Source organism: Marmota monax, unplaced genomic scaffold (genome assembly GCF_021218885.2).
Source record: "Marmota monax isolate L192 unplaced genomic scaffold, Marmota_monax_Labrador192_F-V1.1 WCK01_AAM20220418_F8-fsc00046, whole genome shotgun sequence".
Taxonomy (NCBI): domain Eukaryota; kingdom Metazoa; phylum Chordata; class Mammalia; order Rodentia; family Sciuridae; genus Marmota; species Marmota monax.
This window is the reverse complement of record NW_026692486.1, coordinates 1,277,929-1,287,324: the sequence shown is the minus strand read 5'-3', so window position 1 is coordinate 1,287,324 and position 9,396 is coordinate 1,277,929.

The following is a 9,396-nucleotide window of genomic DNA, read 5'->3' as shown; positions in this document are numbered from 1 at the left end:
CAAGAGATTGCATTTTGGAAAATCAGGTTAGCAACAATGTGGATAATGGTTTGTATTGGATAAAATGCAATAATTGAAGCATGCAAGAAGAAAATACAGAGGACTAAACTAAATCATTTCAGGTCGTGTTGGAGACTAGATAACCAATTTGGGAGATATTAGAAATAAATGTAATATACAGGAAAACTTAAAACAAAGGTGAGGAAAATGGAGGAGCCATGGGTGACTCCATAATGTTTTCCACTTGGGTAATAAGTTCAATAGGATTGGAGTTGAGAAGAAAAATGGGGGCTGAAGACATGAAAGGAAACAAAACTAATCAAAAAACATCTTCAGAGTGAGAAGAGTAAGATAAATTAATCCTGGAGGGACAGGAACATTTAAGGAATGAACAAAGCAAGAAAAGTCTTCCAAGATGATTAAACATTCAGAGACACAGAAAACTTCTGGAATGTGAAATACCTTGGAAATCAAAGGAGGAAATGATTTGAAGATGATGATAGTAGTTCAAAAAAATTCATCAGTCCTTACGTCATATAATAGAATTAAGAAGTGTCTACTGATTCAGCAATGAAAAGAGCATGAGTAACCTTAACAAGAGTAATCTGATGAGCAGAAGCCAGATTGCATTTGATTGAGGAGCATGTCAAAGAAGACACAGTGCAAACATGAATATAAGATATAGTTTTAGAGAAACAGAAGGTGAAGGATAAGAGATAAAATAGAAATATAGGACTACATAGGACTTAAATACTTTTAAGAAAGAAACTTGAATATGTTTACATGCTGAGAAATAGCCAGAAAAAAGATAAGTTTGAAAACACAAGAGAGGAAAATGATACTTGCAGCAAAGTCACTAAAAAGAAAGAAGAGAACAAATTTGAGAGGCATATCCTTATGCAGGAAAAAGGTTTTCTAGTGGGAGGTTAAAATATATATATAAAGCTGGATGCTCTTATGGGTTGAGTTGTGTATTTCCAAAATATATGTTGAAGACCCAACCCTTTGTATCTATGAATGCGTCCTCATTTGGAAATTGGATCTTTGTAGATGTGATCTCCTTTAGCTGAGTTTATACTGGACTGGAATGGGCCCTAATCCAATGATATCTGTGTATGAAGAGGAAGATTTAGACATAGATACACATACACAAAGGGAGAAGTTGATGTGAATACAAGGCAGAGAATGGAGCAATGGTCTACAAACACAGGAAAGCCAAGGATGGTAAGCAACCACCCTAGAACTAGGACAGAAGCATTAAAGTCTGCCTCAGATCCTCCCAAAGGAAACAAGCCTGCTGCAGCTTGATTTCAAACTTTTGACTTCCCTAATTGTAAGAGAATAAATATTATTTGTTTATAGCATCCAGACTGGTAATTTGTTATGTCTGCCCTAGGAGATTTATACAGGTGAAGCATGGGGGAGTTTCCAGTTGAGGGAATTTCATCACCATTGCCTCTATTTCCATTCTGAAGTAAAGGATGAAAGGCTGTGGAAGAGGATGAAGTAGATTATAGAGTGGAGGTTAGAGAAAGTGAAGGTTGTTTGAAATACTTGTACAGATACTACAAAGGATGATTAGGAATATGTAGGAAGTTTTCCAGACTCATCTATTACATATACTTTCTCCCAAATCAATATCCCAAATCTAAATCTCTCAGATTTCTCTTGTGAATATCAGATATATTTAGCCCTCAGGGTGACCAATATTTTACTTTCTTTGTTCTGTCACAAAGTATTATGGGTGAAGTTTGCATGTGATACACTTGCATGGGTATTTCCAGGGTTTTGTTCAATTTTCAGTTGTTTAATTCAACCCTACTTCTTTCCTACTCAGGAAAGCATAACAATATTATGAAGTGAGAGCATACATTAACTAATTTTTATAAAAGTAAATTATTCTTGAATGTAGTTATTTTACCACTAGCAATGAAATACTTGGGGAAAATCTTCACAACTGATCAAATTATCTGTGTTTCTCAAAATGTAAGAAAGGCTGGTAAAGAAATATAATGAGTTCTGTTTTAAACATTTGAGTTCGTGGTTATATAGGAACTTTCAAGGATAAATGAGGCTGGAACAAAAGGATAATCAGTGTAGATAATAAATGATTGGGTCAGGAAAATGGGGGCTGATTCAAAGGAAATAAAATGTTAATACCTCCAGAGTACTTCCCCCTCCTCCAACCTGGTGCCAAGGTTACCTAACTCCAGGGAATTATTCCTCCCAGCAAGGAGTTGTTAATGAATGCCGCCTGGGTGGCTGGCTCCCTTCCTGCTATACTCCTTGGCATCTCCTCTCTGGCTCTTGGATCACTCCATCTTTTGGTCATATAAGCAGGATGGAAGGAGAGGGCATGAGAACAAATTAAATCTGAAATCTATAAAAGGGACAAGACAACTCTACTTCCTTGGGCACCAGGTTTGGACCTCCTATTCTGCAGAGGAGTCAAATTTGTTTCTCTCTCTCTCTCTCTCTCTCTCTGTGTGTGTGTGTGTGTGTGTGTTCTATAAAACTTTTTGCTCTTGCCTCAGCATTTCTTGGGTGTTCAATCTTCAACACCAGGGGAATGGGGACCAGGATCCTGATTCTCAACACTGGATTATTTCTGGTCTAATAAATATCTATCATGTAGACCATATATTTGGGTCTGAAATTCCACTGTATTTAAAGTGCTTGGAAACAAAAAAAAAAATGATGTTTGAGTAGATACATTTAATCTGATTTATAGATTATATAATATATAAACATCATGACATTCTATTTAAATAATCTACATTTAAATATTATATATGTACATATGCATTTGTGTACCTCAAAAATATGTGTAATTTTGTTTTATGTATCAGTTAAAAACATAAATTTAAATTTACAAAAAGATAAATTTAAATTAAAAAAATAAATAGCAAGCCTTGGGAGATAAAAGTTTTAATGTGGGATAATTGAATTGAACCAATCATCTGCTTAAACTTGGTAAGTGAATTATGAAGATAAAGGAAACAATTATCTTGGCAAGTTCAAAGTTGAAGAAAGTGGGAAACTGATGGATCAGTCAGTCTACTAATCTTTCTACTTCCTTAAGACTAGTTGATATGAACCTAGAAACTCAGAGTTGTAGGGTGGAGGGGAGATGGTAAGAAAGCTCTAATTGGGGGTCTATTCTCAGTGTAGTTGAAGGGTTATGAAAAATAATATTCCTACAAGGCAGCCCCCCAAGAAAAACAGAGGGACAGTGTGGCTTAGAAGGAGGGAGAAAAATTAGCCAAACATAAACCTCTTCTAGTACATCCTTTCCCAGTATAAATGGTCCCTAAGGGAAAAAGCAAACTTTTATCCCTTCCCAGGTTCATCCCCAGCATCTCCACCAAAAGCAAACATTTATCTCTTCCAAATGTTGTAGTATGAACTGAACAATATAATCAGTAAGTCATAGACATAGGTTATAGATTATAGGAACAAGGTAAAATAACATAGATAGGCAACAGTAAGACATAAGTTCATAGATAAGTTAATCAGGAGTAAGCCTAAGTAATAGTAATAAAATCATGTAACTGTAAGATATAGGATTAAGCCACAGGAAAAAGATATGGAACAGTGAAAAGTGATAAGTCAGTATGCCAATATAGTTATAGATAAATATAGGCTGATAGGTTAATATAGATATAGACAAGGTTAAATCAATATAGTTGTGAACAACTGTATTAGCTTCTCATTTAGACATAAGGCTTATAGATATCAGTAATAAAATGATGAGTAAATAAGATAACTGCAAGCATCAAATAAGTTATTAGTACTGGGATAGCAGGAATGGAGTTATTGTAGCTATACGAACAAAACATGTGACCATAGGGACTCCATCTTAGCTGTTCTAGACTCCATCTTAGTTTTTCTGTTACTGTTCTTATGAAGAGGGAACTGTGTGACCCATTTCTGAGAAACAGAAATGAAAATTGTCTTTTTTTAATATTTATTTTTTTAGTTTTAGGTGGATACAAAATCTTTATTTTATTTTAATGTGGTGCTGAGAATCGAACTTAGTGCCTCACATGTGCTAGGTGAGCACTCTACCACTTGAGCCACAACCCCAGCCCCAAAACTGTCTTCTTTCAAAAAATTGTTTTTCTGCACTTTGTACCCCACAGAATATACCCAACTCAGGATATGATGGTGGTCATGGTGAGCTACATCCTGAGTTTGAGTACATTTATGGATCTAAATGACTTTGAAATAGATTTATGCCCCGGCTCGGCTGAAACTCAGGATACAGTTGTCTAACTCTTGCTCAGACCTGAGATGCGGTTAACTAAGTTGTAAGCTAACTGCTTTTTTTTTTTTTTAGCTTCTGTAACTTGCTTGCTTGCATCATGCTGAGAAAAGCCCCTGAATTGTGGTTTTCGTGCTTAAATCCCCAAGACACAGGCCAGGAAATTACTGTTCTCCCACAGAGCATCAGTCTCTGTGAGTGGGTGACAGTCCCTGGCAAGATAAATAAAGCTCTCTTTTGTTTGAATTCAGACTTGAAGTGTTTTCTGAGGTGGCTCCCCATAACACCAACCCCAATAAGTTCTGAAGAAAGGAGGCAAATACTGAAATGCTAGGCCCTAGACTTTTACCCTTTCCCATTGCAGATGAATCCTAGAAGGAGAAAAACAAGTATTGAAGATCTAGGTAACAATGGGTCCCAGAGGAAGGAAGATAAGCAATGAGCACTGAGTTGTGAGCTTTTCCCAATGACAAGGAGTTTCAAACTTTTCACAATAGCCTTCCTGAGTCAAAATTTTAATCTGCACAACTAAGTCCAATGATTAATTCACCCTCAATAAACCATGAAACCTAAACTCCTTCTGTAACCCAGGGCTTGCTAAAGAAAAGCTTGCTAATCTGAGGTTTGCTTCCCATATCCTGCCTCCATCATGTGTGGGCCATGCACTTACAGTAATCAATAGGATATTAGTAATAGAAGGGACCTTATTGGTCATTAGCATCTAATACTCTGATTTGCCAATGGCCAGAAGTTAAGGAGGGGATTTCTGGGTTAGGTAATGAAAAAGGTCTTAAATTGCTAATCCAACATTGTACAACCTTTTAGAGTGAGCACATTGGGGCTCATTTTTTCTAACTTTCTTTTCAGAGTTGTTTTTTTTTTTTTCCCAGATTCCACAGTTCCACAGGCAAATACTCCAAATTTCCAATTTTGTTTTATTATAAGATAGGAAAAGAAAAGCACAAAGTTCAAATATGAACTGGTTCATTAGAGATTATTTTAACAAAATACAATAGTTTAATTTGGAACAAATTTTAGCTAAAAAACTTTTACATTTTGTTGATGTAGGGATAAAACATAATATTTGGTTCCAAGTCTAGTCAACCAGTGATTCTAACAGTGAGACTGCTTGACCAAAAAGATAGACTCACTAGCCTCACTTCTTTACCTCTGGCCTAGAAAACAGGAGGAAGTTATCATTCATAATGTGATTTGTGCATCATGTAACTGGCATTCTTAGGTACTGATAATCATTAAAAAGGTTGTTTTAGCAAACAGTTTCATCTCTCTCATGAACTCTTACTGATTTTCACTGCAAATTATTTTGTCCAATGACTTTAATTCCCTGTCTAGATGACCAAATATCCAAAAATAAGAGTTCAGATTAATAATGTTTTACTCTATTCTTCAATATCTTTTAGTCAGTTCTCTCTTTTCCCTTAAATGATTTGTAATGCAAATGAAGAATCTGAGAAGTCACAAGTTAGATTCTGACCTCTTAAATTGACTTCATTTAAATAGCTCTTACTACAGGAAAGAGCAGACCTTCTTGCTTTTGGGGTGAAAGAAATCACAATTTGAAATGTCAGTTGCCTCAGGCAGGCACATCACATTGAGTTGTATTTAAAGATAGCTTAAAGCTAGCTTCACACTGAATTATAATAGAAAAGTCACTGAAGTCATCTCTTTTCATCTACAGCCGAAAAAGGAGAATTTTAATATTACTTTATATTGGAAAAAATGGTTCATGAATATATAACAGTCCAATAATTTTACCACATACAATAATAGTTTTTCTTTGGAAAATAAAAAAAGAAAACTATAAAGCTATCCAATAACTGATATAATTTGGTATCATATCAGTGTAAATACGAATTAATATGATGAAAATATAGAGATAAAAATTAATTCAGTAATTATTTTGATTTGGTAATGAGGACGATTTCTACTTAATGATTATCTAAGGGGTACAAGACAAAAAAAATTTTAAATCTAAAGGTACAATTTGTGAAAACAAGTAAAACCATCTCATAAAAATGTTTTTAAAAGATCTCTCCTATTTTATGTAGACCCAATTAACATTCCCAGTAACACTGCCGGTAACACTGCTTGTCAGCTTTTCATCACTGTGACAAAATTCTGAGAAAAACAATTTAAAGGAGGAAAGATTTTATTTCAGCTCATGGTTTTAGCTCATGATCAGCTGGCTTCACCACTATGGGCCTATGCTGAGGCAGAGCATCAGGATGGAGAGGGTGTGGTAAAACAGCTGCTTACTTCATGACAAATGGGAGGCAGAGAGACAGAGAATGAAGAAGAGGCCAAAGACAAGAAATACCCCTCTAAAGCATTCCCCCACTGACCTACTTTCTCCAACTAGGCCTCGTCTCCTACAGTTTCTATCACCTCCCATTAATGCATCAATTATAAAACCATCAGTGGATTAATCATCGATGGGGTCGGAGCCCTCATGATCCAATCAATTTCCATGAGCCCCACCTCTGAACATTGCTGCATTGGAAACAGATTTCAACACTATAAGCCTTTGGGGGACATTACAGATTTAACCCATAACAAACTATGTTAAGAGGTGGGACTCTTGGGAAGTGATTGGATCATGAGGGCTCTGACTACGTGCTCTCCTCTCATCATAAGTTTTTTTAAAACATTGATGAGGTTTAGGACATGCCAATCCAAAATATGGCACCAAAATGCCTTATGTTCTCTCATCTTCTTTTTTTCCTTTATTAAATTATATGTTTATTCTCATTTGTTATACATGATGGCAGAATGCAATTTATTTCATATTACACATAAAGAGCACAATTTTTCAAGTCACTAGATGTACACAAAGTATTTTCACACCATTCGTGTCTTCATACATGTACTTAGGGTTATGATGTCTAACTCATTCCACCATCATTCCTACCCCTTTGACCCCTCCCTTTTGCTCCCTCCCCTTTGCCCTATCTAAAGTTCCTCCATTCCTACCATGCTCCCCCTCCACCCATCACTATTATGAGTCAGCATCCTCAAATCAAAGAAAACATTTGGCCTTTGGTTTTTGGGGATTGGCTTACTTCACTTAGCATTATATTCTCTAACTCCATCAATTTACCTGAAAATGCCATCTTCCTTTCACATTTCTTTTCTGAAGAAGACCATAAAACCTAGGAAGGACACTCTGACCTTCTTCTCTCTTTCCTAAAAACCCAAGAATGACAAGTGTCCTGCTATATGCATACTTAGAAGGAATGAATGTCACATAAGGACCCATGAAGAATCTGAACATAGACCTTGCTAAGTTCCCCCCAATTTATTACTATCACATCATACCTTTTTGTTTTCCAATCATACTTATGTTTTTGTGACTATCTGTTGAGAGCCACAGCCCAGTCAGAATGATGCCTGGCATTTGCCAGAGGGAATGGTTGAAAGGTTGTTATGCTCGAATTCGGGACCTCCAAAGACCACCAGAGACCCAGGATCGATGTAAGCAGCAAAGAGGTGTTTATTACAAGCTAGCTCGGTCCTCCACGCGCACACACAGCAACTGGTGACCCTGAGAGGCCCTGAGCCCAGGGTTTGCAGCATTGTTATGGAGAGGACAGGGACTTCACATACATCATAGCCTCTTTTAGCAAATCATCACACACCGCGGGAAAATCAAATAACAACTCTAAAACATGATTAGCACATTCACTGACGGGAACAAGTTGGGTAGCGGTGATTGGTCAGTACAAAAGAGGTATTCGTTTGAACTGATTGGTTTAAGCCAAGAGGGGTGTACGTGCTGAACTACATGGTTTCCCAACATGTTATCGACCATAAACTACTGGGAAGAAAAGAAAACACTGTAGCAGAAAACACTGCTTCCCTAATCTTGCTTAACAAAGGGGAGTAAAGTTTATCAAAGTTCTTTAAAACACAGCTAAAAGGGGTGTGAAAGGTGAGAACAGAAAAGCTGGCGGTTCTATTGACTTTTGGTCCTTACAGGAGAAGCATACTAGGGACAATTTAGGCTAAAATTTAGCTAAAGTTACCTCCACACATTGTAAGGGTCCGGCGAACAAATCATAGAAAGAGGATAAAGTTGAACTGCTAATTATTAGAAGATATAAAATTAGAAAACTCTTGTGAATACTGACACAGAAAGACACAAAATAGTTACATCTAATGAGTACAAAAACTTAGAAATGTTCATTCAAAAAATTTATATATAGGGGCTAAGTTGTAACTCAGTGGTAGAGTGCTTGCCTAGCACATGTGAGGCATTGGGTTCAATCCTCAGCACCAAATCAATCAATCAATCAATCAAATGTATTATGTCCCTCTACAACTAAAAAATATTTTTTAAAAATTTATATATATATATATATAGTATGTGATATAGGGAGTATTTTAGTGATCAAAGGATGACAAAGAGCAATGTTTGGTAAATAAAATTACATCTCTATTTCATGCAAAAACCAAAATTTAATCCAAAAGCTCTAAAAAGAACTAATTATACAATAATAAAAACATCAAATCTAGGTAGCAACACTACACAATCATATCACTCACCTATGGTTTACTTATAAATGCTTCTCTGGTAGAACTCAGCTGTCCACTTATCCTTGACACTACTCCTTAGGTAGGTGATGACCTCTACTTTTTGTAGTGTTGTTGTGCTGCACCAGTTCTACATCTTAACAAAATGTAGCTGCACTAGGTCAGTCAGGTTATAGATTTAACTATCTGGTAAAAATTAATTACCTCAAGGATTAATGAGTGATAATGGTTTCAAATATGTCTTCTAATACCTAGGCCTGAAATGCCTTAACCCGGAGGAAAACTGATTAGAAATATCAAGTGGCATTTATAATCTATGTAACTTTTTTTTAATTTGTATTTTTAATTGTTTTTATCAAAATTACTCATGAGAATTCCTTAACACAAGACTTCTGAAACTTTTTTTTATTATGAATCATATAGGGATATAATTAACATTGCAGATTCTAAACCAAGAATCTAGATATGGCTTCATGTTCTAAATTTTTCAAAATCCCAGATTGTGTTTCTGCGGCTGCTTCAAAAATTATATTTTAGGAGGAAATTTTAAACAACATGCAGACATAGCTCTAAGGGCAGGG